Source organism: Podarcis erhardii (genome assembly GCF_964252035.2).
Source record: "Podarcis erhardii genome assembly, chromosome: 2".
Classification (NCBI taxonomy): domain Eukaryota; kingdom Metazoa; phylum Chordata; class Lepidosauria; order Squamata; family Lacertidae; genus Podarcis; species Podarcis erhardii.
This window is the reverse complement of record NC_138498.1, coordinates 5,336,962-5,363,021: the sequence shown is the minus strand read 5'-3', so window position 1 is coordinate 5,363,021 and position 26,060 is coordinate 5,336,962. Positions and strand designations below refer to the sequence as shown.

Genomic DNA, 26,060 nt, shown 5'->3' with positions numbered 1-26,060 from the left:
GTTCAACAGACCACACTTCTTCCCAGGCTGAGAGCGAAAATGGTGAAAACAGGTTATTTATTGGGTCAGGGGAAATGACTGCCAGAATTCGAGACCAAGGTGAAGAGTTGATGGCAGAAGATTGGAATAAATTTAAAGTTTATCTACAGAAACAATGTAAAATTAAGGAATGTTAGAAGGATGTTGGAATGAAGTAATGTGGTTTTAGCAGAAATGATATAAAGGATTAGGTAAAAATGGATTTGTTAACTGGTGAAAGACGAGAATGTAAAATTACAGTATATTAAGATAAATTATTAGGATAAAAACAAAGCTGGAAAGGATTTGCTGAAATATCTAATTGAACTAGAATACAAAAAAGGGAGGTGTGAGGAGGTCAAGGAAATAAGCAAAGGAAAGAAAGTTATGTAAAGGTTTGATCTGGGGTTTTTTTAATTGTTTGTATTTTTCTTTCTTTTCTTGTTTTTTTCTTTTTTCTCTTTGTAATCTTTAAAATTTGAATAAATATTATATAAAAAAAATATTTATTGGGACAGGATGACTTTTGGAGCTGTTCTTAAAGTTGTAAAACAAGGAAGCAAGGGCAGAGCAATGGATAAATTTCTGAAACTAAAATGAGATCTCATTTATTTTTGGGGGGGAGGGGGAATCTATCCATAGTCTGCAAATCCATATATATAAATTATCCATACAATACTGCACTGAAATGTTTCTTTGATTGTCGTCCTTGACTCCTCTCGCCACACTTTCCTTCCTCTCCTGCCACACCAAGTGTGATGTGCTACACCCTTCGAGAACCAGTGAACTGGAGTCTAGACCAGTGCTCCTCAAAGAGTGGTCTGGGCCCGGACCAAGCTGTTGGCTTTGGGTCACTTTCAGGGGGGTCACAATGTCTCAGCCTGCCCAGGGCTTCCTCACTTGCTTGCCCCAGCCCCTACCCATGCCATAGCCTTTGGACAGGGCCAATGCCACCACCAGCAACTGCTTTCATGTTGAGGAGAAGTGTCTACCAGACAGAGGTTCAGAAGAAGAAGGAAAAAGAAGGTCTGAGGGCTAAGGGGCAGAAGGGAATCTGAAAGCGAGATAATATTTATTAACCTTTGATATTAGTGATTAATAAACAGGGAATTGAAAGGAAGAGGATAAAAGAGGACAGCTGATTTAGGAGAAGAAAGGGATTGTAAAAGAACCAGAAATGAGATGAAAGAAAGTGGCAGGTTTTGAGGAAGGGAATAAGGCACAAGTTGACTGTGGAAAGAAGAATGGGAGAAGAAATTACAGAACATGGGTAAAACAACTTTGAAAAGCATGTGGTGGTAGGAATGGAAAAAGGAAAGGCCTTCTCCACTTTGATCCTCAAATTCTGCTATGTCAGTGGAAGGCCACATTCTGAGCTGGCAGTCTGTGAAGGAGTTTGAGCGCTTTCACAAACACTTGGGTGGCTGTTGGCCTTAGTTTATCTAAGGGTCCCTTCCTTGGAAGTGAGGCAGAGATTGAATACAGTGGCAGTTAAAAACCAAGACTTAATCCTAAGAAAGGGCACATAGCCCATGGCACACTGCACACACCATCACATGCTGTCTTGTTTATTTTTACGGGGGGGGGGGGGTTCACAGACAAAGGTTGCTTACTAGCTAATCCGTTCAAGGCTCCAAAACTGCATCAGCTCAGGCAACGCACTTGATTGGAAGGTTGTGCCTTTATAAGAAAGAGAAGTTGGATCCAGGTGAACCGTCAGTTTGTGACGTCCCTCCAAGAATCTTGAGAATCTTCCTCTCCTCTTCAGTGATCGTCATGAAATTCTGGGTCCTCCTTTTGGTTGTTTGGGTTGCTTTTGCCATGGTGTCCACACGTAAGTAGTTGACACTCATTTATCCTTTTTACTGATGGAAGGATTAGGAAAATGGCCCCCAAATGCCGATGAAATTTGATGAGGTTTAAGTAAACAGGGCAGTAGAATAACTTCAGCCAACCTAGGCTGCCAATGACTGTTGGTCTGCCATAGTCAAAACAAAATTAAAAAAATTCCTTCCAGTAGCACCTTAAAGACCAACTAAGTTAGTTCTAGGTATGAGCTTTCATGTGCATGCACACTTCTTCAGCCAACCTAGGCTGCCAATGACTGGAAGGAGGTCTCACGCTTTCCTACTTTCTCCCTCTAGGACCATATGAAGGTGAACAAGGGACCGGTGAGTATCTTGGCATTCAAAATGGGAACCACTGTTGATCAGCAAAACTGTCTGCCTCCGTTTCCTACCCTTCCCTACAAACATAAGATGAACGGGCTGGATCAGGCCAGCGTCTCATCCAGTCTAGCATCCTGTTCCCACAGTTGCCGCAGGATGCCCCTGGGAAGCCTGCAATATCCTATGAGCGCAGCAGTACTCTGCCCACCTGCAGTTGCATTCAACTCGTAGCAGATGATAGATTTGTCCTCCATGAATTTATCTAATCCTCAGTTAGAACCACCCAAGTAGGTGACCATCACTGATATGACTTTTCAACTTTTGTCCATCCTGTGATTTTTGGTTGTTTCATCTTTTGAAATCAAATTTTACTGTGTTGGGTTTTTTTTGGCAATTGGCCATTCACATGTATTTTTAGTTTAATAGCACTGTGGGCACGGCTCCCTCCTGGCTTGACAACACATCTTCCACCAGGTCCTGAATGCCCAGAATTGCCACCCTTCTGGTCACTTCCATGACCAACTGTTCTAGGGTACAATCATTTAGACTTTCTAGAAATCCCCTCTTTGATGTGCAAGACTTTCCTGTAAATAAACTAAGTAGGCAGGCTTGCTGTGACAGCGCAGAGCTGCTAAGGGCACAGGACATCCATGGAGTCTGTGTCCCTGAAAGGAACTAACAATCCTGTCTTCAACTCTCATTCCAGATCCTATAGCTGCAGAGCTTGATGCTCTCCAAGACTCTGTGCCTCAAGACCGTCTTCTAGGCGGTCTCTTAGGAACTTTGGGACGCTAGTTGGATCTGGATGTCAACAATAACACATTTGGATGCTAAATGATGATACCAATAAAGTAGACATTTTAGTCGCAAGAACATTGTGTGGGAAATGCTTGTCTTTATTCTTTCATCCTTCATGTACCATATGCAAAATATGAATGTGGCTCCATGTCAGAAAACTCCAATCAACAGTGTCAGGACTCATTATGGTATTAGATCTTGAAGGATCAGCTCCAGTCAGTAAGGAACACATTTTGAACGACATTTCCACGTTTAATTATTTAATAACGCATTTCTAATCCACACCTTCACAGATGCACATCAAAGCAGGAGTAGCACCTGACCTCTCTTTCTGACTGGGCCGTGTCATTCAGCATATTTCCCTGGTTGCACACAAGCCTCTCTAGAGTCGTACGAATACGATTGCTCAGCCAAAGTGGGTGCTGCCTTTTCACATTTTGATTGTGTGTGCAAACCTCGTCCACTAAAAACATGGGACTCATTTCACCATATTTTTCCAGGTGTGGCACAGTGGTGAAGAATAATGTGTTTCTTCTTTACATGCATAACCATACTCAACCCTTCTGAGGTACCATTTCTGGAATATTCTCTAAAGCCTCACCATATGCTGTTTCTGGTCCTGTTTATTATTAAAACCAGGCACTGAGATTGACTAGATGAGAATCAAATTTGGTTAGATCAGGGGTCTGCAACCTGTGGCTCCGGAGCCGCATGTGGCTCTTTTACACCTTTGCCGTGGCTCCGGGGCGGATATTAGCGAGGGGAGGAGGCACACTGTGCGCCCCAACACTCCCCACTGTGGCGGGCGCTGTACTGGCTGTGACATCGCATGGGGGCGGTGCATGCATTAGTCACGCACCATCCTGATGTCACCTTCCCGCCCGCTGTTAGATTGGACATTAAGGTATGAAACAATATATGCAGTGTTATATTTGTTTTAAATGTCACAATGGTTTTGTGGCTCCCACTTTTTTCTTCTTCAGAAACGGGTCCAAGTGGCTCTTTTTGTCTTAAAGGTTGCAGACCCCTGGGTTAGATGATACAGCAACTTAAATCTAATGGAGTAATTGGGTCTCAAACTCAGTGTCTTTATCCTCAATGCAGCCCAACCTAAATACACGGTGACTTGTTGAAGGCATTAAAAAGAAATAGATTTAGCCAGAGGAAAACTGAAGGGTGGAGTGTGTTTAGCGGGAAAGCTAAATGGCGCCATTGTCTTTCAGTCTCCTCCTCGTTGTCCAGTGGTAGAGGCATATGATAGAACCCAGTGCCTGAGTGCATGGGGAGGTTGACTAAGTGAGGCCACAAAAAAACTTACCCCCTGACATCAGGTGCCAGCAGGGAAGGAGGGAGCTGTCTGGCCTTAGAGACACCTGGGGGGGGTGTCATTCTCTGCCTGGGTACCACAGCCAGCTCAGGGAGGGAAGGGTGAGGGAGCAAATCACTCCATGGGCTCACAATGCCTTGCCTGCTGACATCATGGGACATTCAGGGAGAAGGCCAGAGACTATGAAATGAATGAAACTTAAGTTTCAGGGCCCCTAATCACAGAAGAACCTTTGGTCCACATTGCTTAATTTTTTGGGTCTACTAGACCTAATCTGAGTCACACAACTCAAAAACTAAAAGACATACATTTTTCAGCTCCCGGTTCCGGTCTGCCTTAGCAGAGGCAGCTCCCACGACAGCGGGAGATCGTTGGCGAAGGAAAAACAAGAATGATTGAGGGTAATTATCCTTGCAAGTTCCCCCCAGGGACAGAGGGGAATGGGCTTCACTCCCAGTTCATATCAGTACCTGGCTCTCGCTCCAGAATGGAAAGCAGGAGGCAGGGAGGTGCTGAGTGCAAAAGTACTTACCCTGCTGAAAACCCTCCTACGCCGCCATTAAGAAGCAGAGGTTCTTCTGCTAATTAGAGCTTAGTTCGGACTAAAGTACAGGCACATGCTTGAAGAGATGAGATAATATACTGCGGAACAGAACCAGCTGCAAGGTCGCTAAGGTTTGAACCTGAGAGAAAACTTCAGTCAGTGCGAAATACGGTGTGGCGGAGGGGAGCCTGCAGCTTCTTTATATGAAGTTTCTTCCTCTGTATTTATGATTCGGCAAACCTCCCTTGAATGTTAATTAGAATTATATATGTACAAGTAAGGAGGAATGAAACTGGATTATAGAGCTGGAATACAACATTAAATGGAACTGTGTGTGTAAAAAAAAGGGAAAAGGGAGTGAAGCTCTATTTTGCAAAAGGTTTACGACGGAAACTTAGAGCTGACTGTTTCCCATCCTTTATTACAGTGGTACCTCGGGTTAAGTACTTAATTCGTTCCGGAGGTCTGTTCTTAACCTGAAACTGTTCTTAACCTGAAGCACCACTTTAGCTAATGGGGCCTCCTGCTGCTGCTGCGTGGCCGAAGCATCATTTCTGTTCTCTTCCTGAAGCAAAGTTCTTAACCCAAGGTACTATTTCTGGGTTGGCGGAGTCTGTAACCTGAAGCGTATGTAACCCAAGATACCACTGTATTTACAAAGTGAAGTGAATAACGCTAAAAGGACTTGGAATCTAATTTAATTGGAAGTATTATTTATCTTCATTTATCTTCAGTTGGACGAAAGGATAAAATAAGTCTGCGAACATGCCAAGGAACTGATAAGGTTCATTACTGAGCCATCTGCAGTTCAACAGACTGAGAGCGAAAATGGTGAAAACAGGTTATTTATTGGGTAAGGGGAAATGACTGCCAGAATTCGAGTCCAAGGTGAAGAGTTGATGGCAGAAGATTGGAATAAATTTAAAGTTTATCTACAGAAACAATGTAAAATTAAGGAATGTTAGAAGGATGTTGGAATGAAGTAATGTGGTTTTAGCAGAAATGATATAAAGGATTAGGTAAAAATGGATTTGTTAACTGGTGAAAGACGAGAATGTAAAATTACAGTATATTAAGATAAATTATTAGGATAAAAACAAAGCTGGAAAGGATTTGCTGAAATATCTAATTGAACTAGAATACAAAAAAGGGAGGTGTGAGGAGGTCAAGGAAATAAGCAAAGGAAAGAAAGTTATGTAAAGGTTTGATCTGGGGTTTTTTTAATTGTTTGTATTTTTCTTTCTTTTTCTTGTTTTTTTCTTTTTTCTCTTTGTAATCTTTAAAATTTGAATAAATATTATATAAAAAAAATATTTATTGGGACAGGATGACTTTTGGAGCTGTTCTTAAAATTGTAAAACAAGGAAGCAAGGGCAGAGCAATGGATAAATTTCTGAAACTAAAATGAGATCTCATTTATTTTTGGGGGGGAGGGGGAATCTATCCATAGTCCGCAAATACATATATTTAAAATTATCCATACAATACTGCACTGAAATGTTTCTGTGATTGTCGTCCTTGACTCCTCTTGCCACACTTTCCCTCCTCTCCTGCCACACCACTGTGATGTGCTACACCCTTTGAGAACCAGTGTACTGGAGTCTAGACCAGTGCTCCTCAAAGAGTGGTCTGGGCCCGGACCAAGCTGTTGGCTTTGGGTCACTTTCAGGGGGGTCACAATGTCTCAGCCTGCCCAGGGCTTCCTCACTTGCTTGCCCCAGCCCCTACCCATGCCATAGCCTTTGGACAGGGCCAATGCCACCACCAGCAACTGCTTTCATGTTGAGGAGAAGTGTCTACCAGACAGAGGTTCAGAAGAAGAAGGAAAAAGAAGGTCTGAGGGCTAAAGGGCAGAAGGGAATCTGAAAGCGAGATAATATTTATTAACCTTTGATATTAGTGATTAATAAACAGGGAATAGAAAGGAAGAGGATAAAAGAGGACAGCTGATTTAGGAGTAGAAAGGGATTGTAAAAGAACCAGAAATGAGATGAAAGAAAGTGGCAGGTTTTGAGGAAGGGAATAAGGCACAAGTTGACTGTGGAAAGAAGAATGGGAGAAGAAATTACAGAACATGGGTAAAACAACTTTGAAAAGCATGTGGTGGTAGGAATGGAAAAAGGAAAGGCCTTCTCCACTTTGATCCTCAAATTCTGCTATGTCAGTGGAAGGCCACATTCTGAGCTGGCAGTCTGTGAAGGAGTTTGAGCGCTTTCACAAACACTTGGGTGGCTGTTGGCCTTAGTTTATCTAAGGGTCCCTTCCTTGGAAGTGAGGCGGAGATTGAATACAGTGGCAGTTAAAAACCAAGACTTAATCCTAAGAAAGGGCACATAGCCCATGGCACACTGCACACACCATCACATGCTGTCTTGTTTATTTTTACGGGGGGGGGGGTGTTCACAGACAAAGGTTGCTTACTAGCTAATCCATTCAAGGCTCCAAAACTGCATCAGCTCAGGCAACGCACTTGATTGGATGGTTGTGCCTTTATAAGAAAGAGAAGTTGGATCCAGGTGAACCGTCAGTTTGTGACGTCCCTCCAAGAATCTTGAGAATCTTCCTCTCCTCTTCAGTGATCGTCATGAAATTCTGGGTCCTCCTTTTGGTTGTTTGGGTTGCTTTTGCCATGGTGTCCGCACGTAAGTAGTTGGCACTCATTTATCCTTTTTACTGATGGAAGGATTAGGAAAATGGCCCCCAAATGCCGATGAAATTTGATGAGGTTTAAGTAAACAGGGCAGTAGAATAACTTCAGCCAACCTAGGCTGCCAATGACTGTTGGTCTGCCATAGTCAAAACAAAATTAAAAAAATTCCTTCCAGTAGCACCTTAAAGACCAACTAAGTTAGTTCTAGGTATGAGCTTTCGTGTGCATGCACACTTCTTCAGCCAACCTAGGCTGCCAATGACTGGAAGGGGGTCTCACGCTTTCCTACTTTCTCCCTCTAGGACCATATGAAGGTGAACACGGGACCGGTGAGTATCTTGGCATTCAAAATGGGAACCACTGTTGATCAGCAAAACTGTCTGCCTCCGTTTCCTACCCTTCCCTACAAACATAAGATGAACAAGCTGGATCAGGCCAGCGTCTCATCCAGTCCAGTATCCTGTTCCCACAGTTGCCGCAGGATGCTCCTGGGAAGCCTGCAATATCCTATGAGCGCAGCAGTACTCTGCCCACCTGCAGTTGCATTCAACTCGTAGCAGATGATAGATTTGTCCTCCATGAATTTATCTAATCCTCAGTTAGAACCACCCAAGTAGGTGACCATCACTGATATGACTTTTCAACTTTTGCCCGTCCTGTGATTTTTGGTTGTTTCATCTTTTGAAATCAAATTTGACTGTGTTGGGTTTTTTTGGCAATTGGCCATTCACCAGGTCCTGAATGCCCAGAATTGCCACCCTTCTGGTCACTTCCATGACCAACTGTTCTAGGGTACAATCATTTAGACTTTCTAGAAATCCCCTCTTTGATGTGCAAGACTTTCCTGTAAATAAACTAAGTAGGCAGGCTTGCTGTGACAGCGCAGAGCTGCTAAGGGCACAGGACATCCATGGAGTCTGTGTCCCTGAAAGGAACTAACAATCCTGTCTTCAACTCTCATTCCAGATCCTATATCTGCAGAGCTTGATGCTCTCCAAGACTCTGTGCCTCAAGACCGTCTTCTAGGCGGTCTCTTAGGAACTTTGGGACGCTAGTTGGATCTGGATGTCAACAATAACACATTTGGATGCTAAATGATGATACCAATAAAGTAGACATTTTAGTCGCAAGAACTTTGTGTGGGAAATGCTTGTCTTTATTCTTTCATCCTTCATGTACCATATGCAAAATATGAATGTGGCTCCATGTCAGAAAACTCCAATCAACAGTGTCAGGACTCATTATGGTATTAGATCTTGAAGGATCAGCTCCAGTCAGTAAGGAACACATTTTGAACGACATTTCCACGTTTAATTATTTAATAACGCATTTCTAATCCACACCTTCACAGATGCACATCAAAGCAGGAGTAGCACCTGATCTCTCTTTCTGACTGGGCCGTGTCATTCAGCATATTTCCCTGGTTGCACACAAGCCTCTCTAGAGTCGTACGAATACGATTGCTCAGCCAAAGTGGGTGCTGCCTTTTCACATTTTGATTGTGTGTGCAAACCTCGTCCACTAAAAACATGGGACTCATTTCACCATATTTTTCCAGGTGTGGCACAGTGGTGAAGAATAATGTGTCTCTTCTTTACATGCATAACCATACTCAACCCTTCTGAGGTACCATTTCTGGAATATTCTCTAAAGCCTCACCATATGCTGTTTCTGGTCCTGTTTATTATTAAAACCAGGCACTGAGATTGACTAGATGAGAATCAAATTTGGTTAGATCAGGGGTCTGCAACCTGTGGCTCTGTAGCCACATGTGGCTCTTTTACACCTTTGCCGCGGCCCTGGGGCGGATATTAGCGAGGGGAGGAGGCACACTGTGCGCCCCAACACTCCCCACTGTGGCGGGCGCTGTACTGGCTGTGACATCGCATGGGGGCGGTGCATGCATTAGTCACGCACCATCCTGATGTCACCTTCCCGCCCGCTGTTAGATTGGACATTAAGGTATGAAACAATATATGCAGTGTTATATTTGTTTTAAATGTCACAATGGTTTTGTGGCTCCCACTTTTTTCTTCTTCAGAAACGGGTCCAAGTGGCTCTTTTTGTCTTAAAGGTTGCAGACCCCTGGGTTAGATGATACAGCAACTTAAATCTAATGGAGTAATTGGGTCTCAAACTCAGTGTCTTTATCCTCAATGCAGCCCAACCTAAATACACGGTGACTTGTTGAGGGCATTAAAAAGAAATAGATTTAGCCAGGGGAAAACTGAAGGGTGGAGTGTGTTTAGCGGGAAAGCTAAATGGCGCCATTGTCTTTCAGTCTCCTCCTCGTTGTCCAGTGGTAGAGGCATATGATAGAACCCAGTGCCTGAGTGCATGGGGAGGTTGACTAAGTGAGGCCACAAAAAAACTTACCCCCTGACATCAGGTGCCAGCAGGGAAGGAGGGAGCTGTCTGGCCTTAGAGACACCTGGGGGGGGTGTCATTCTCTGCCTAGGTACCACAGCCAGCTCAGGGAGGGAAGGGTGAGGGAGCAAATCACTCCATGGGCTCACAATGCCTTGCCTGCTGACATCATGGGACATTCAGGGAGAAGGCCAGAGACTATGAAATGAATGAAACTTAAGTTTCAGGGCCCCTAATCACAGAAGAACCTTTGGTCCACATTGCTTAATTTTTTGGGTCTACTAGACCTAATCTGAGTCACACAACTCAAAAACTAAAAGACATACATTTTTCAGCTCCCGGTTCCGGTCTGCCTTAGCGGAGGCAGCTCCCACGACAGCGGGAGATCGTTGGCGAAGGAAAAACAAGAATGATTGAGGGTAATTATCCTTGCAAGTTCCCCCCAGGGACAGAGGGGAATGGGCTTCACTCCCAGTTCATATCAGTACCTGGCTCTCGCTCCAGAATGGAAAGCAGGAGGCAGGGAGGTGCTGAGTGCAAAAGTACTTACCCTGCTGAAAACCCTCCTACGCCGCCATTAAGAAGCAGAGGTTCTTCTGCTAATTAGAGCTTAGTTCGGACTAAAGTACAGGCACATGCTTGAAGAGATGAGATAATATACTGCGGAACAGAACCAGCTGCAAGGTCGTTAAGGTTTGAACCTGAGAGAAAACTTCAGTCAGTGCGAAATACGGTGTGGCGGAGGGGAGCCTGCAGCTTCTTTATATGAAGTTTCTTCCTCTGTATTTATGATTCAGCAAACCTCCCTTGAATGTTAATTAGAATTATATATGTACAAGTAAGGAGGAATGAAACTGGATTATAGAGCTGGAATACAACATTAAATGGAACTGTGTGTGTAAAAAAAAGGGAAAAGGGAGTGAAGCTCTATTTTGCAAAAGGTTTACGACGGAAACTTAGAGCTGACTGTTTCCCATCCTTTATTACAGTGGTACCTCGGGTTAAGTACTTAATTCGTTCCGGAGGTCTGTTCTTAACCTGAAACTGTTCTTAACCTGAAGCACCACTTTAGCTAATGGGGCCTCCTGCTGCTGCTGCGTGGCCGAAGCATGATTTCTGTTCTCTTCCTGAAGCAAAGTTCTTAACCCAAGGTACTATTTCTGGGTTGGCGGAGTCTGTAACCTGAAGCGTATGTAACCCGAGATACCACTGTATTTACAAAGTGAAGTGAATAACGCTAAAAGGACTTGGAATCTAATTTAATTGGAAGTATTATTTATCTTCATTTATCTTCAGTTGGACGAAAGGATAAAATAAGTCTGCGAACATGCCAAGGAACTGATAAGGTTCATTACTGAGCCATCTGCAGTTCAACAGACCACACTTCTTCCCAGGCTGAGAGCGAAAATGGTGAAAACAGGTTATTTATTGGGTAAGGGGAAATGACTGCCAGAATTCGAGTCCAAGGTGAAGAGTTGATGGCAGAAGATTGGAATAAATTTAAAGTTTATCTACAGAAACAATGTAAAATTAAGGAATGTTAGAAGGATGTTGGAATGAAGTAATGTGGTTTTAGCAGAAATGATATAAAGGATTAGGTAAAAATGGATTTGTTAACTGGTGAAAGACGAGAATGTAAAATTACAGTATATTAAGATAAATTATTAGGATAAAAACAAAGCTGGAAAGGATTTGCTGAAATATCTAATTGAACTAGAATACAAAAAAGGGAGGTGTGAGGAGGTCAAGGAAATAAGCAAAGGAAAGAAAGTTATGTAAAGGTTTGATCTGGGTTTTTTTTAATTGTTTGTATTTTTCTTTCTTTTTCTTGTTTTTTTCTTTTTTCTCTTTGTAATCTTTAAAATTTGAATAAATATTATATAAAAAAAATATTTATTGGGACAGGATGACTTTTGGAGCTGTTCTTAAAATTGTAAAACAAGGAAGCAAGGGCAGAGCAATGGATAAATTTCTGAAACTAAAATGAGATCTCATTTATTTTTGGGGGGGAGGGGGAATCTATCCATAGTCTGCAAATACATATATTTAAAATTATCCATACAATACTGCACTGAAATGTTTCTGTGATTGTCGTTCTTGACTCCTCTTGCCACACTTTCCCTCCTCTCCTGCCACACCACTGTGATGTGCTACACCCTTTGAGAACCAGTGTACTGGAGTCTAGACCAGTGCTCCTCAAAGAGTGGTCTGGGCCCGGACCAAGCTGTTGGCTTTGGGTCACTTTCAGGGGGGTCACAATGTCTCAGCCTGCCCAGGGCTTCCTCACTTGCTTGCCCCAGCCCCTACCCATGCCATAGCCTTTGGACAGGGCCAATGCCACCACCAGCAACTGCTTTCATGTTGAGGACAAGTGGCCACGAGACAGAGGTTCAGAGGAAGAAGGAAAAAGAAGGTCTGAGGGCTAAAGGGCAGAAGGGAATCTGAAAGCGAGATAATATTTATTAACCTTTGATATTAGTGATTAATAAACAGGGAATAGAAAGGATGAGGATAAAAGAGGACAGCTGATTTAGGAGAAGAAAGGGATTGTAAAAGAACCAGAAATGAGATGAAAGAAAGTGGCAGGTTTTGAGGAAGGGAATAAGGCACAAGTTGACTGTGGAAAGAAGAATGGGAGAAGAAATTAAAGAACATGGGTAAAACAACTTTGAAAAGCATGTGGTGGTAGGAATGGAAAAAGGAAAGGTCTTCTCCACTTTGATCCTCAAATTCTGCTATGCCAGTGGAAGGCCACATTCCCAGCTGGCAGTCTGTGAAGGAGTTTGAGCGCTTTCACAAACACTTGGGTGGCTGTTGGCCTTAGTTTATCTAAGGGTCCCTCCTTGGAAGCGAGGCAGAGATTGAATACAGTGGCAGTTAAAAACCAAGACTTAATCCTAAGAAAGGGCACATAGCCCATGGCACACTGCACACACCATCACATGCTGTCTTGTTTATTTTTACGGGGGGGGGGGGGTTCACAGACAAAGGTTGCTTACTAGCTAATCCGTTCAAGGCTCCAAAACTGCATCAGCTCAGGCAACGCACTTGATTGGAAGGTTGTGCCTTTATAAGAAAGAGAAGTTGGATCCAGGTGAACCGTCAGTTTGTGACGTCCCTCCAAGAATCTTGAGAATCTTCCTCTCCTCTTCAGTGATCGTCATGAAATTCTGGGTCCTCCTTTTGGTTGTTTGGGTTGCTTTTGCCATGGTGTCCGCACGTAAGTAGTTGGCACTCATTTATCCTTTTTACTGATGGAAGGATTAGGAAAATGGCCCCCAAATGCCGATGAAATTTGATGAGGTTTAAGTAAACAGGGCAGTAGAATAACTTCAGCCAACCTAGGCTGCCAATGACTGTTGGTCTGCCATAGTCAAAACAAAATTAAAAAAATTCCTTCCAGTAGCACCTTAAAGACCAACTAAGTTAGTTCTAGGTATGAGCTTTCGTGTGCATGCACACTTCTTCAGCCAACCTAGGCTGCCAATGACTGGAAGGAGGTCTCACGCTTTCCTACTTTCTCCCTCTAGGACCATATGAAGGTGAACATGGGACCGGTGAGTATCTTGGCATTCAAAATGGGAACCACTGTTGATCAGCAAAACTGTCTGCCTCCGTTTCCTACCCTTCCCTACAAACATAAGATGAACGGGCTGGATCAGGCCAACGTCTCATCCAGTCTAGCATCCTGTTCCCACAGTTGCCGCAGGATGCCCCTGGGAAGCCTGCAATATCCTATGAGCGCAGCAGTACTCTGCCCACCTGCAGTTGCATTCAACTCGTAGCAGATGATAGATTTGTCCTCCATGAATTTATCTAATCCTCTGTTAGAACCACCCAAGTAGGTGACCATCACTGATATGACTTTTCAACTTTTGCCCGTCCTGTGATTTTTGGTTGTTTCATCTTTTGAAATCTAATTTGACTGTGTTGGGTTTGTTTGGCAATTGGCCATTCACCAGGTCCTGAATGCCCAGAATTGCCACCCTTCTGGTCACATCCATGACCAACTGTTCTAGGGTACAATCATTTAGACTTTCTAGAAATCCCCTCTTTGATGTGCAAGACTTTCCTGTAAATAAACTAAGTAGGCAGGCTTGCTGTGACAGCGCAGAGCTGCTAAGGGCACAGGACATCCATGGAGTCTGTGTCCCTGAAAGGAACTAACAATCCTGTCTTCAACTCTCATTCCAGATCCTATATCTGCAGAGCTTGATGCTCTCCAAGACTCTGTGCCTCAAGACCGTCTTCTAGGCGGTCTCTTAGGAACTTTGGGACGCTAGTTGGATCTGGATGTCAACAATAACACATTTGGATGCTAAATGATGATACCAATAAAGTAGACATTTTAGTCGCAAGAACTTTGTGTGGGAAATGCTTGTCTTTATTCTTTCATCCTTCATGTACCATATGCAAAATATGAATGTGGCTCCATGTCAGAAAACTCCAATCAACAGTGTCAGGACTCATTATGGTATTAGATCTTGAAGGATCAGCACCAGTCAGTAAGGAACACATTTTGAACGACATTTCCACGTTTAATTATTTAATAACGCATTTCTAATCCACACCTTCGCAGATGCACATCAAAGCAGGAGTAGCACCTGATCTCTCTTTCTGACTGGGCCGTGTCATTCAGCATATTTCCCTGGTTGCACACAAGCCTCTCTAGAGTCGTACGAATACGATTGCTCAGCCAAAGTGGTTGAGAATCACTCCATGGGCTCACAATGCCTTGCCTGCTGACATCTTGGGACATTAAGGGAGAAGACCAGAGACTATGAAATGAATGAAACTTAAGTTTCAGGGCCCCTAATCACAGAAGCACCTTTGGTCCACATTGCTTAATTTTTTGGGTCTACTAGACCCAATCTGAGTCACACAACTCGAAAACTAAAAGACATACATTTTTCAGCTCCCAGTTCCCAGTTTACTATTTACAAAGTGAACTGAATAACACTAAAGGGACTTGGAGTATAATTTAATTGGAACTATAATTGCTCATTTATCTTCAGTTGGACGAAAGGATACAATAAGTCTGCAATCTTGCCAAGGAACTGATAAGGTTCATTACTAAGCCATCTGCACTTCAAGAGACCACCCGTCTTCCCAGGCTGAGAGGGGAAATGGTGAAAACAGGTTATTTATTGGGACAGGGTGATTTTTGCAGCTGTTCCTAAAGTTGTAAAACAATGAAGCACGGGGCGGAGCAATGGATAAATTTCTGAAACTACAATGAGATATCAGCTCCGCCCAAGGCATGATGGAGAACAGCAGAAACAGGAAAAAGATAGACATAACATTGTAGTTCTACAAATCATTGAATGTGTCAACATGAATGGAAGTTATTAATATTGCACTTGTTGTATAAGGGATTATTACTTTGACCGGAATGTTATTGAAATTAATAAGATTTTGGAACACAGAAATAAAGAAAATCATCAAACCATCAAATCTAGCACGCAGGGGCCACCTAAATTATATAATTTGGAATTTGAATGATTGTATTATAAATTGGTATTTTTTATAATGAGGCTATTATTGGATTGTAATAGAAAACTAATAAAAATTATTATAAAAAATACATACATTTTTGTTTTATTCACACCAGTGATTTAACATGTGAGATAATCCAGCAAACAATTATAATCAAACTCTGAGATGTAGTAGTGTGGTTTTTTTTAAAAAAAAATGTGATCTGTTGTGGAACAACCCCATTGAAGAGGATAACAGTGATTACACAGACCTCTTTGCTGGTTGTGATGGGGCCCCCATAACAGTCCAAGCTTCAGGAACCCAATAATGTAGAAGCCTCTAGGAAACCTTGTGATAATTTTTAAAGACCTAAACATCTTGGGACCAAATCACCTTAGGGACGATCTGCTTCATTGTGATCGCTGAGATTTTCCGATGGCACACTTCTGGTGGTTTACGAAGGCTGTAAGTTTCGGCTGGCCTTCGCTACGGACTGACCTTTCCCCTGTGGAATTCCCTACCAGGAAAGTTTCGGCAGGAACCATTCCTCCATTTCTCTAGGAATCTGGTGAGCACTTTCTTCTTTCTTCTTTCTTTAGATGGGCCTTTACAACTCCTTGGCCCTTTAGGCTTAGCTGCCTGCAGCAACCCAGATATGTTCCTGAACAGAATGCTTCATAAGAAGGATGCTAGAGCATGTCCTGTATTGCATCATGTGTACCTAGAGCAGTGATCCTCAAACATTTTTCTCTGGGCCACACTTTCAATAAAAAATTTCATGTGCCACGCCATTTTTTTTATTGATAAGAAATGTATTGGAAAACCAAAAGAAACAACTCCTAGCAGTTCATGATTCGGGGGGCGGGAATCTATCAATAGTCTGTAAATACAGTGGTACCTCTGGATGCGAAGGGGATCCATTCTGGAGCCCCGTTATCACCCTGAAGTGAACGCAACCCACGTCCGTGCATCTGCGTGTGCGCGGGTTGCGATTCGCTGCTTCCGCGAATGTGCGTGACGTCATTTTGAGCGTCTGCGCATGCACAAGCCGCAAAACCTGGAAGTAACACGCTCTGTTACTTCCGGGTCGCCGCAGAGCGCAACCCAAAAATATTCATCCTGAAGCTACTTCAACCCGAGGTATGACTGTACATATGAAAAAAATTATCCATACAATACTGCACTGAAATGTTTCTTTGATTGTCGTCCTTGACTCCTCTCGCCACGCTTTCCCTCCTCTCCTGCAACACCACTGTGATGTGCTACACCCTTTGAGAACCAGTGACCTGGAGTCTAGACCAGTGCTTCTCAAAGAGTGGGCTGGACCAGGACCAAGCTGTTGGCTTTGGGTCACTTTCAGGGGGGTCACAATGTCACAGCCTGCCCAGGGCTTCCTCACTTGCGTGCCCCAGCCCCTACCCATCTCATAGCCTTTGGACAGGGCCAATGCCACCACCAGCAACTCCTTTCATGTTGAGGACAAGTGTCCACGAGACAGAGGTTCAGAGGAAGAAGGAAATAGAAGGTCTGAGGGCTAAAGGGCAGAAGGGAATCTGAAAGCGAGATAATCTTTATTAACCTTTGATATTAGTGATAAATTAACAGGGAATACAAAGGAAGGGGATAAAAGAGGACAGCTGATCTAGGAGAAGAAAGGGATTGTAAAAGAACCAGAAATGAGATGAAAGAAAGTGGCAGGTTTTGAAGAAGGGAATAAGGCACAAGTTGACTGTGGAAAGAAGAATGGGAGAAGAAATTACAGAACATGGGTAAAACAACTTTGAAAAGCATGTGGTGGTAGGAAGGGAAAAGGGAAAGGTCTTCTCCACTTTGATCCTCAAATTCTGCTATGTCAATGGAAGGCCACATTCCCAGCTGGCAGTCTGTGAAGGAGTTTGAGCGCTTTCACAAACAGTTGGGTGGCTGTTGGCCCTAGTTTATCTAAGGCTTCCTCCTTGGAAGCGAGGCAGAGATTGAATTCAGTGGCAGTTAAAAACCAAGACTTAATCCTAAGAAAGGGCAAATACTGGTAGCCCATGGCACACTGCACACACCATCACATGCTGTCTTGTTTATTTTTACGGGGGGGGGGGTCACAGACAAAGGTTGCTTACTAGCTAATCCGTTCAAGGCTCCAAAACTGCATCAGCTCAGGCAACGCACTTGATTGGATGGTTGTGCCTTTATAAGAAAGAGAAGTTGGATCCAGGTGAACCGTCAGTTTGTGACGTCCCTCCAAGAATCTTGAGAATCTTCCTCTCCTCTTCAGTGATCATCATGAAATTCTGGGTCCTCCTTTTGGTTGTTTGGGTTGCTTTTGCCATGGTGTCCGCACGTAAGTAGTTGGCACTCATTTATCCTTTTTACTGATGGAAGGATTAGGAGAATGCGTTTATTAGGGAAAATTGGGCCCCAAATGCTGATGAATTTTCATGAGGTTTAGGTAAATAGGGCAGTAGAATAACTTCAGCCAACCTAGGCTGCCAATGACTGGAAGGGGGTCTCACGCTTTCCTAATTTCTCCCTCTAGGACCATATGAAGGTGAACACGGGACGGGTGAGTATATTGGCGTTTAAAACGTGAACCACTATTTATCAGCAAAACTGTCTGCCTCCATTTCCATATCAAATATGACTGTGTTGGGTTTTTTTTGGCAATTGGCCATTTACATGTATGTTTAGTTTAATAGCACTGTGGGCATTGCTCTCTCCTGGCTTGACAACACATCTTCCACCAGGTTCTGAATGTCCAGTATTGCCACCCTTCTGGTCACTTCCATGACCAACTGTTCTAGGGTAGAATCATTTAGACTTTCTAGAAATACCCTCTTTGATGTGCAAGACCTTCCTTTAAGTAAACTAACAAGGCAGGATTGCTGTGACAGCGCAGAGCTGCTAAGGGCACAGGACGTCCATGGAGTCTGTGTCCCTGAAAGGAACTAACAATTCTGTCTTCAACTCTCATTACAGATACTGTAGAGCATGATACTGGCCATAGCTCTGAGAATCAAGACCGTCTTCTATGCCGTCTCTTAGGACTTTGTGGTAGTTCATGGTGGCGCTAATAGGATTTGGATGTCGACAAGATTTCTCAGGCCTAAAAATCCTTGTGCAGATAAATTGACAATAACAGTGAATGATGATACCAATAAAGTAAACATTTTAGTTGCAAAGTGTGAGAAATGCTTGCCTTTATTCTTCCATCCTTCATGTACCGTGTGAGAACTCTCCAGAAACCAATACCAGTGCCAGTAACCATCATGCTGTTAGATCTTGAAGGATCAGCCCCAGTCAGTCAGGAACACATTTAGAACTACAGAGACATACATTTTTCTTTTATTCACACCAGTGACTTTATCATTTGAGATAATCCAGTACAGCAATTTAAATCAAAATCTGAGATGTAGTAGTTATTTAAAAAACAAACACAAAGTGTTGATCTGTAGTGGAACTATAAAAGAAGAAGACAGATAGATAGACAGCCACAAACCATACCAAAGAAATCAAGTACAATAAAATATAGATATAGCTAGATGGTTGGCTATACTAAAAACGTTCTGAGAATTTGCAACTATACAAATAAAAGAGTTAATAACTGTCCTTGATCACAAATAAAGCATATGAACGAATGGGCTTTCTTTACTAGGTAAAAAACAGGTTAGTCAGGTGGTAGATCTAATTCTAATTGCCCCAGCCAAAATTTTTGCTGTGTTTTCTGTCACCTGGTAATCTTGGTCTGCAAGAAGGAAGGACCCTGTAGCAGTGAATGAAAGGCCTGGTATGGATGATAGAAGAGGGGTAATAACCTCGTTACGCATATCTTTATAAAGAGAGCAAGCTGTTGGTACATGCGCTACGGATTCGATAACTGCCGTCTCCACATGGACATAATCGTTTTTCATGAGGAATTTGACAGAAGCAGTCCTTGAGAACCGCAGACGGTAGTACGTTCAATCTTGCATAGGCAAGGGCACGTCTGTATTTTAAAACTGTTAAGTTTTGCAGATAGGACACGGATGTGTGGAGGAGGCTAGGTGGGGGGAAACTGTACCACAGACAAAATTTTCTTATGGTAGCTAAATTATTCTGTTGCTCAATGTCGTATAGACACTGTCTAATTAAATTCTTTGCCAATGTCAATAACTGTTGGGGTGATAACCCAGAGGAGTGGAGCTTTTGAGTAACAGTTTTGGTCCAAGCACTCTCGTGACGGTCTTGCAATATTAAGGGTAATAGATCGGTGGAGGTTAAATTCAGACAAAGCCAATAAGTAAATGTCCTGTACCAAATTTGTGATTCAACTGAGGGAAGGTTGGCATCCAAGCGCATGAAGTGTTTGGAACACCAGATGGCACAGAGAAAATTTGCCTTAAGAACTTGGACTGAACGGTTTCTATAGAGTCAAGGTGTGCATTAGGCCAAATCTTTGCCCTATGTAGTAGCTGGCACAGGGGTTTAGCTCTGAACACTTCTAGTGCTGAGGGTATGTAGCTACTGCCTTTTGTGTGAAAAAAAAACACAATAAAATTTTGGCACTTTGATATGCTTTTTCCTTTATGTAATTCAGATGTGCTACCCAGGACCCTGTTGACTGAAAAACAAGTCCAAGATATTTTATTACTTGAACTTGTTCAATCATCTGATTATCTGCCATCTATAGGCCCTATGGTTTCTGGAGAACGACATGATTTTGGTTTTATTGTAATTCACAGCCAGTTGTTCTTTTTGGCAGTATCCTGTGAATGCCCTCATCAATCTTTTTAGGCCCACTTTTGTTTGGGATAGGAGTACCGCATCACCTGCATATAGTGGGACTGAGATGCCCTTTGCAGCCAATTTTGGAGCATGAAACTCCGGAGATGTTAGACTATTGACAATGTCATTTATTCATAAATTAAACAGTGTTGGAGCTAAAATGCAGCCTTGCTTAACTCCTTTAATAAGTGTCTTGCACTTACATAAAAGTGGGGAGGAGAGTGGGGGAGATCACAGCCGGGGGCAGTGACTGGTGAGAGCTGAGACGATGCTTCTCCCACTCAAACCTGCCATCCCTGAGAGACAGAAGAGGCTGCAGCACCCAGTCAGTTGGATGAAGGTGTGAGGGGTCTGGGAGCAGTTGTCCTCTCAGCCCCTCTGGAGGGGGGAGTTAATGGACTGGGTGAGGGTTGAGGGGGCTGAGAAGAAGCTGCTCAACACCTGCCTTCCCTGATGAGGGGGCCACCGCTGCTTCCCCTAGGCCCACGAGCCCCATCTGCGCCTTACTTCCTTCTACAGAAACTTCCTCCTTGACCCTTGGACCCACTCTTGGTCTCGTCCACTCAATCCGTTGGACCCACTTTGGGTCTTGTCCGCTCAACCCACTGGAGCCTGTCTTCACATGCGTGTGGATTCCAAAAACTGACTGAAAACAGGACCTGGCATTGTGGGGGTGAAAGGAGCGGATTGGAAACATGTAGGAGTAACAGTGGCCTGGTGCAGCACATGAGCCTGTGTGCGCAGTGCTGCCTGTGAAGGGAGCCCGAGTGAGAACGGTGAAAGCCAAGAGCAGAGTGGCTGAGTGGAATGAGAGGAGTGGTTGCTTGGAGTTTGGCCGGACACAAAGGAATGGTGGGAGGCACCCAGTGGGGAACCCCAAGGGAAGGAGACCCAAAGCCTGGAAAGAAGAGGGAGAAGATGGGGGGGGGGGGAGAGAGAGAGAAGCGTCAGGAGGGAGGCCAAAAGGCAGGCTGGTGAAGAAGCAAGAAGCAAGAATCATAGAATCATAGAGTTGGAAGAGACCACAAGGGCCATCGAGACCAACCCCCTGCCAAGCAGGAAACACCATCAGAGCACTCCTGACATATGGTTGTCAAGCCTCTGCTTAAAGACCTCCAAAGAAGGAGACTCCACCACACTCCTTGGCAGCAAATTCCACTGTCGAACAGCTCTTACTGTCAGGAAGTTCTTCCTAATGTTTAGGTGGAATCTTCTTTCTTGTAGCTTGGAACCATTGCTCCGTGTCCGTTTATCTGGAGCAGCAGAAAACAACCTTTCTCCCTCCTCTATGTGACATCCTTTTATATATTTGAAAGAGTACCTCCTCTTGCTGCTGCGACAAGCTCCCCTCCCACCTGATCTCCCAGGACCAAGAGAAGTATGAAGCAGGCGCAGTAAAGGCAGGCGCACAGGTGCAGTCTCATATTGCTTGGGAAAGACCCAGGAGTGGAGGAGACTAAGGCAGCTGTGGGTAGCCAGGGCCCTTCAGTCTCCACAGCTGCCTCCTGGGAGCAAGACCTACCAAAGAAGAGCTGCTGTGCTCTTTAGGATTGGCGCTCCTGAGCAGATCCTGTTTCTTCTAATAAGGAGTTAACTTCACTTACTCTGTGTGATTTATTGCTGGCTCTCTCCTGACAGCCACCTGCCGCTCTCCCTCCCTATTTGCCTCCAGTGGTGCTGCAGGTGCTGCTGCCTTTTCCTTTGTAGCTGCCTGCCTGCCCGAGAACAGGATAACAATGAGAGCTAGTGTGCAGGAGCACCCCAGTTAAATGATTACCCTTTCTGCCCTTTGAGTCCATACTGCAAGGTCCCCCTTAAAGCAATTATACATCACTTGATAGGGCTGGGAGTTGTTGGGGGCCCTGGTGTACCCCCATCCTCAAAGGAATCTGTGTGCCACGGCCTTGCAGTGTTCCTGGGTGCTGCAAGCTATTTGGAGAGCTGGGCGGCCTTGGGGTGATGTTTGTGGCTGCTGCCAGCCCTCCAGGTTGGCAACGGGATATTTGTTTGGGCTTCCCCAGGCAATCTCTCCTTTTTTGGACTGATCCCATTGTCTGACTCCATGGCTGCTGGTCCTTGTTGCTGTTGCTGGGTGATGGTTGGGGAAAGAAGCTTGGGAGAGAGCATGAAGGCCTTGTGGGATCTGTTTGACAACTGCCCAAAGTGGCCACTTTGTTTTGCACTGGTTCTCCTGCAAACCATATTGATGTTGCCAAATGGAGACTGGAGGCTTACCCACAAAGTCCCTTTTGGCAACGTCCAGGCTGCATATGTCTTCTGTGGAACTTTTTAAAAGGTTGTCTGGGGAGAAAGGGTAAAACCGTTTCTAATCCTAATCCCATTGGTAAGCAATTTATTATTTACACAAATTACCGTACTTGCAAGGAACATTGTGGATAGTCATTCTGCACATATATCAGCACACAGAGAATATCTTTCTTAAAACAACAGGCTTCAGATTGGAAAAACAGAAGCAGACAGAGCCATGCAAGATCTGAGCAAGGGTGCAAAGGTTTACCTAGATGGGCTTCCCGCTTTCCCACAGGGGTCAAGCAGCTGACTATGACACTAACAAGCAGGAAATGAACGCAACACCAAGCTTCCTCTGTCAATCAATTGCAAATGGTAAAAACCAGGACACCCCAAAAGTTGTTGAGCTTTTTTGGAAGATCCCAAAATCATTGAGCTTTTTTTGTTTGTTTTTTAAAAAAATCCAGACGTATGGCATCCCTAGCACGCCCACTGCATCTGGGAGTTCCATTTATCCATCATAACTAGTAGTGATTGAGATCACTGCAATTCTGTATAATCTTTTTGGTTCCATGGACCAGATCCCTGTCAATCACATATAAATTACATGTCATCACTATTATGTGACATGATTGACAGGTGGGTTGTCCCACTCTCCTGTCAAAATCCTTTGGACAGGGTTCCCAAGTGCCCAACAACCAGCTGGATGGCAGGGATCACAGCCTGCTTCCACAGGGCAAATAATCAATCAATCATTTTAGAAAGAAGAGCTGCATTTTTCCCTATCCTTAAATCTCATGGCACTATATTTCTTTGGCTGTAGCTGAGTTCTTTTTAAAAAAATCAAAATATATACACAAATAGAAAATAAACCTGTGCAAATTCATTTTTCAATCTTATGTCTGTTACATTCATAGAATCTTATGTCTGTTACATTCATAGAATATTACCAAAAGGGAAAACAATAGTCCCAAGTCTGTAAATGTGACTATTCTAGGGAAAGTGCCCTTCCCAGGTCTCTTCTATTGGCATAGTCAATAAAGCCCCACCAGCCTTTAACCAAAGTATATATCATCATCATCAAACCTTTTATTGGAATCACATACAAACATCCATAGCAAATCAATACAGAATTATCACCTCCCCAGTGACACAAAGCTATTGTCAAATGAAAAAAAGGCAAAGCAGTCTAACGTTACATCTCTAGGTCTCCAGAGAGATCAGACGTCTGCAATGGGTTTCGACGACAAAAAACCAAATAAAGATATTTAGCCACTGACGTGGTGAGCTCCTGATCATTCCCCAGTAATAGGAAATGTATGACCTCCAACTCTGGTTTCCGTTGATCTAGGAACTGCTGGTGGAGATCAGCATATAATTTACATTTAAGAACCACGTGTGTAAGAGTTTCCACCTGATGGTCTTCACATGGGCAAATTCTTTCTCCTTCCACCAATCCTGAGAACCTTCCCCAAAGGAGTTTGATGGATTTGAATTAAACTTGGCCAGTGAAAATGCCCTTCTTTCTTGAGGATTAAGCAAAAATTCAAGATAATTATGGTTAATTTCATGTGCCCAAGGAAGTTGAAAGTGAAGTGGGGAACATATTTTCTTTGCTGCTGCTGTTAGTTCCTGGTGTTCAATGTCCCACAACCTTGTTTTTATTATAGCCTTGGCAGATGGTGGATACATTGCTCGCAAAAGTTCCACTGACAGCCCAAGTTGCTGTACCTTTATGTTAAACCATTGTAGCCCTGGTAGCCTCACTGAGGAGAGGATCTTTATCTGTTGTAAGGCAGATGTTTAATCAGCATAAAAGAAATCTCGCCCAGGCAATGGTCTCTACTAAAGTATATATCACTTAGCTTGACCAGTTAATGTTTACATTTTGTATGTTTTCCCCCCAAAAGTGCTACTTGCCAAACCTTTGATACCGAGATTCTAATTGAAGTTATTCCAAGGTCTGGCAATAATAGCCCTGTTTTTTGTTTGTAATATCAACATCTGTCACAAAAATGTCCTGCAAAGCCAACTGTGGGGAGGGCAACATTTATTATGTCACCACTAAGCCAATTTCTCTGAATTGTGGTTCCTCAAAAGTTTGAAGTTTACTACACATGCATATATTAACCAATAGGTTGGCACTCTCTCCAACAGTCTAGGATTGCTCAAATGCATTTTACAACATGTGAGGTGACACTCAAAGGTGATCTTTCAATACAGTTCTCTGTATTGGGCAGAAATACCCTTAAAAGGAGGCTTGGACTACACCAGAGTCCAGGATGCTTCACCAGTTTGGCTACCTAAGTTACATTCTCAAATTAGTCCAGCTGCTGTTCTGAATTCTATATTTAATACTAATTTGTAAATATTTGAAACAAGCCCCTTTCTGTTTGAGGTATAATCGATTAACAACTTAGCTGCCATGTTTGGATCCCTTCAGTCAGTATGCAAGTTCCCATAATGCTACACATCTAAACTGTATGTTGGCCACTGTTCTTAACGGAGAGTCTTCAGATCTTCAACTCCTCGAAAGATTCCATCAACGGTGTCTCTGAAATTTTTTACACATCACGTGGGAAGACAGGCAAACTAATATCAGTGTACTGGAAGAAGCAAAGATCACCTGTGTTGAAGCAATGATTCTTCAACATCAACTTCGTTAGACTGGTCATGTTGTGCAGATGCCTGATGATCATCTTCCAAAGCAACTACTCTATGTACAATTAGCTCCCTATGGGGCAGAAGTTGTGGGTATGTGAGAAGTACCATCAGCTCCTGGCTCCCTAGGAACAAGTTTGTTCCCTTGAGACTAAGGTAGCAGAACTAGAAGGTGTGAGAGAGGCTGAGTGTGGTGGAGGTGGCGGTCAGGGACATGGTATCTGGGTCCCATGACCATGACAGCTCCACTGCTGTCAGGGAGAATGGAGGAACGAGATCATCATCTTGAGGAAGACAGACGCATTCCCTTAGAAGGGACCCTTTCCTTGGGGGATAATCATGTAACCTCTCATGCTGAAGGTACCCTCCAGTGGGATGGAGGGATTGTGGTAGTAGGCGACTCTATTGTTTGGAATGTATAGTTGGGTGTGCAGTGGGCATAAAAACTGCAGGATGAATTGCCTGTCAGGCCAATCAGTGCAATCAGGGCAGCCAGTGGACATGGTGCATGTTGGCACCAATGACATGGAGAAAGTAGTCTTCCCCCTCGGGTATAGATGATAAAAATCAATGAAAATCTCAATGGTGGTGGCAGAGAACCAGTCATTGTATTTTTATTTTTTTTTAAATAATGTTTATTAACTGGCCAATCACATCAAATTAAATCACATCATATAAATTCCGAATTACAAAGCCAAATTTTGAATTTTGTTGGGGGACCCATACTTCCAAAGGGGAATTCTGATCATCTTCTTGCTGCTGCGTTAATGTCCAAATCAGTCCAAATCAGTCCAGACAGAGTTCATAATTCTATCCCATCTTATCTTGCTGTTTCCACTTCACATCTTGTTCATATATTTTCTCTTTTTTCTTTATGATCTCTTCTGATAGTCTCCTTAAGCCGCTAAACACCAATAGTAATAATAATCCTGTGTGAATTTTCGGTTCTTCCAATCCTCAAATCAAGATGGTTTCCACATATCATCTTCTTCATAGATAACATCGCTCTTTCCATCATAATCTTGCAAAACTGTCGCTCTTAAGTCC

At 43.4% G+C, this 26,060-nt stretch overlaps 3 long non-coding RNA genes across 4 annotated transcripts; all 3 read left to right on the top strand.

Moving 5' to 3' along the window:
* The first annotated feature begins 1,706 nt into the window (after positions 1–1,706).
* On the top strand, positions 1,707–18,520 carry LOC309335841. Of its 2 annotated transcripts, none has more exons than XR_014153765.1 (3): positions 1,707–1,852; positions 2,163–2,189; positions 18,318–18,520. It is a non-coding gene; the product is annotated as an uncharacterized lncRNA (long non-coding RNA). The 2 variants fall into 2 exon arrangements; XR_014153766.1 differs by lacking the exon at positions 18,318–18,520 and adding an exon at positions 2,893–3,059.
* LOC309334493 lies at positions 7,342–8,638 on the top strand. Its single transcript, XR_014153129.1, has 3 exons — positions 7,342–7,497; positions 7,808–7,834; positions 8,472–8,638. It is a non-coding gene; the product is annotated as an uncharacterized lncRNA (long non-coding RNA).
* Positions 12,937–14,233, top strand: LOC309335843. The gene is made up of 3 exons (XR_014153768.1): positions 12,937–13,092; positions 13,403–13,429; positions 14,067–14,233. It is a non-coding gene; the product is annotated as an uncharacterized lncRNA (long non-coding RNA).
* Positions 18,521–26,060: the final 7,540 nt, after the last annotated feature.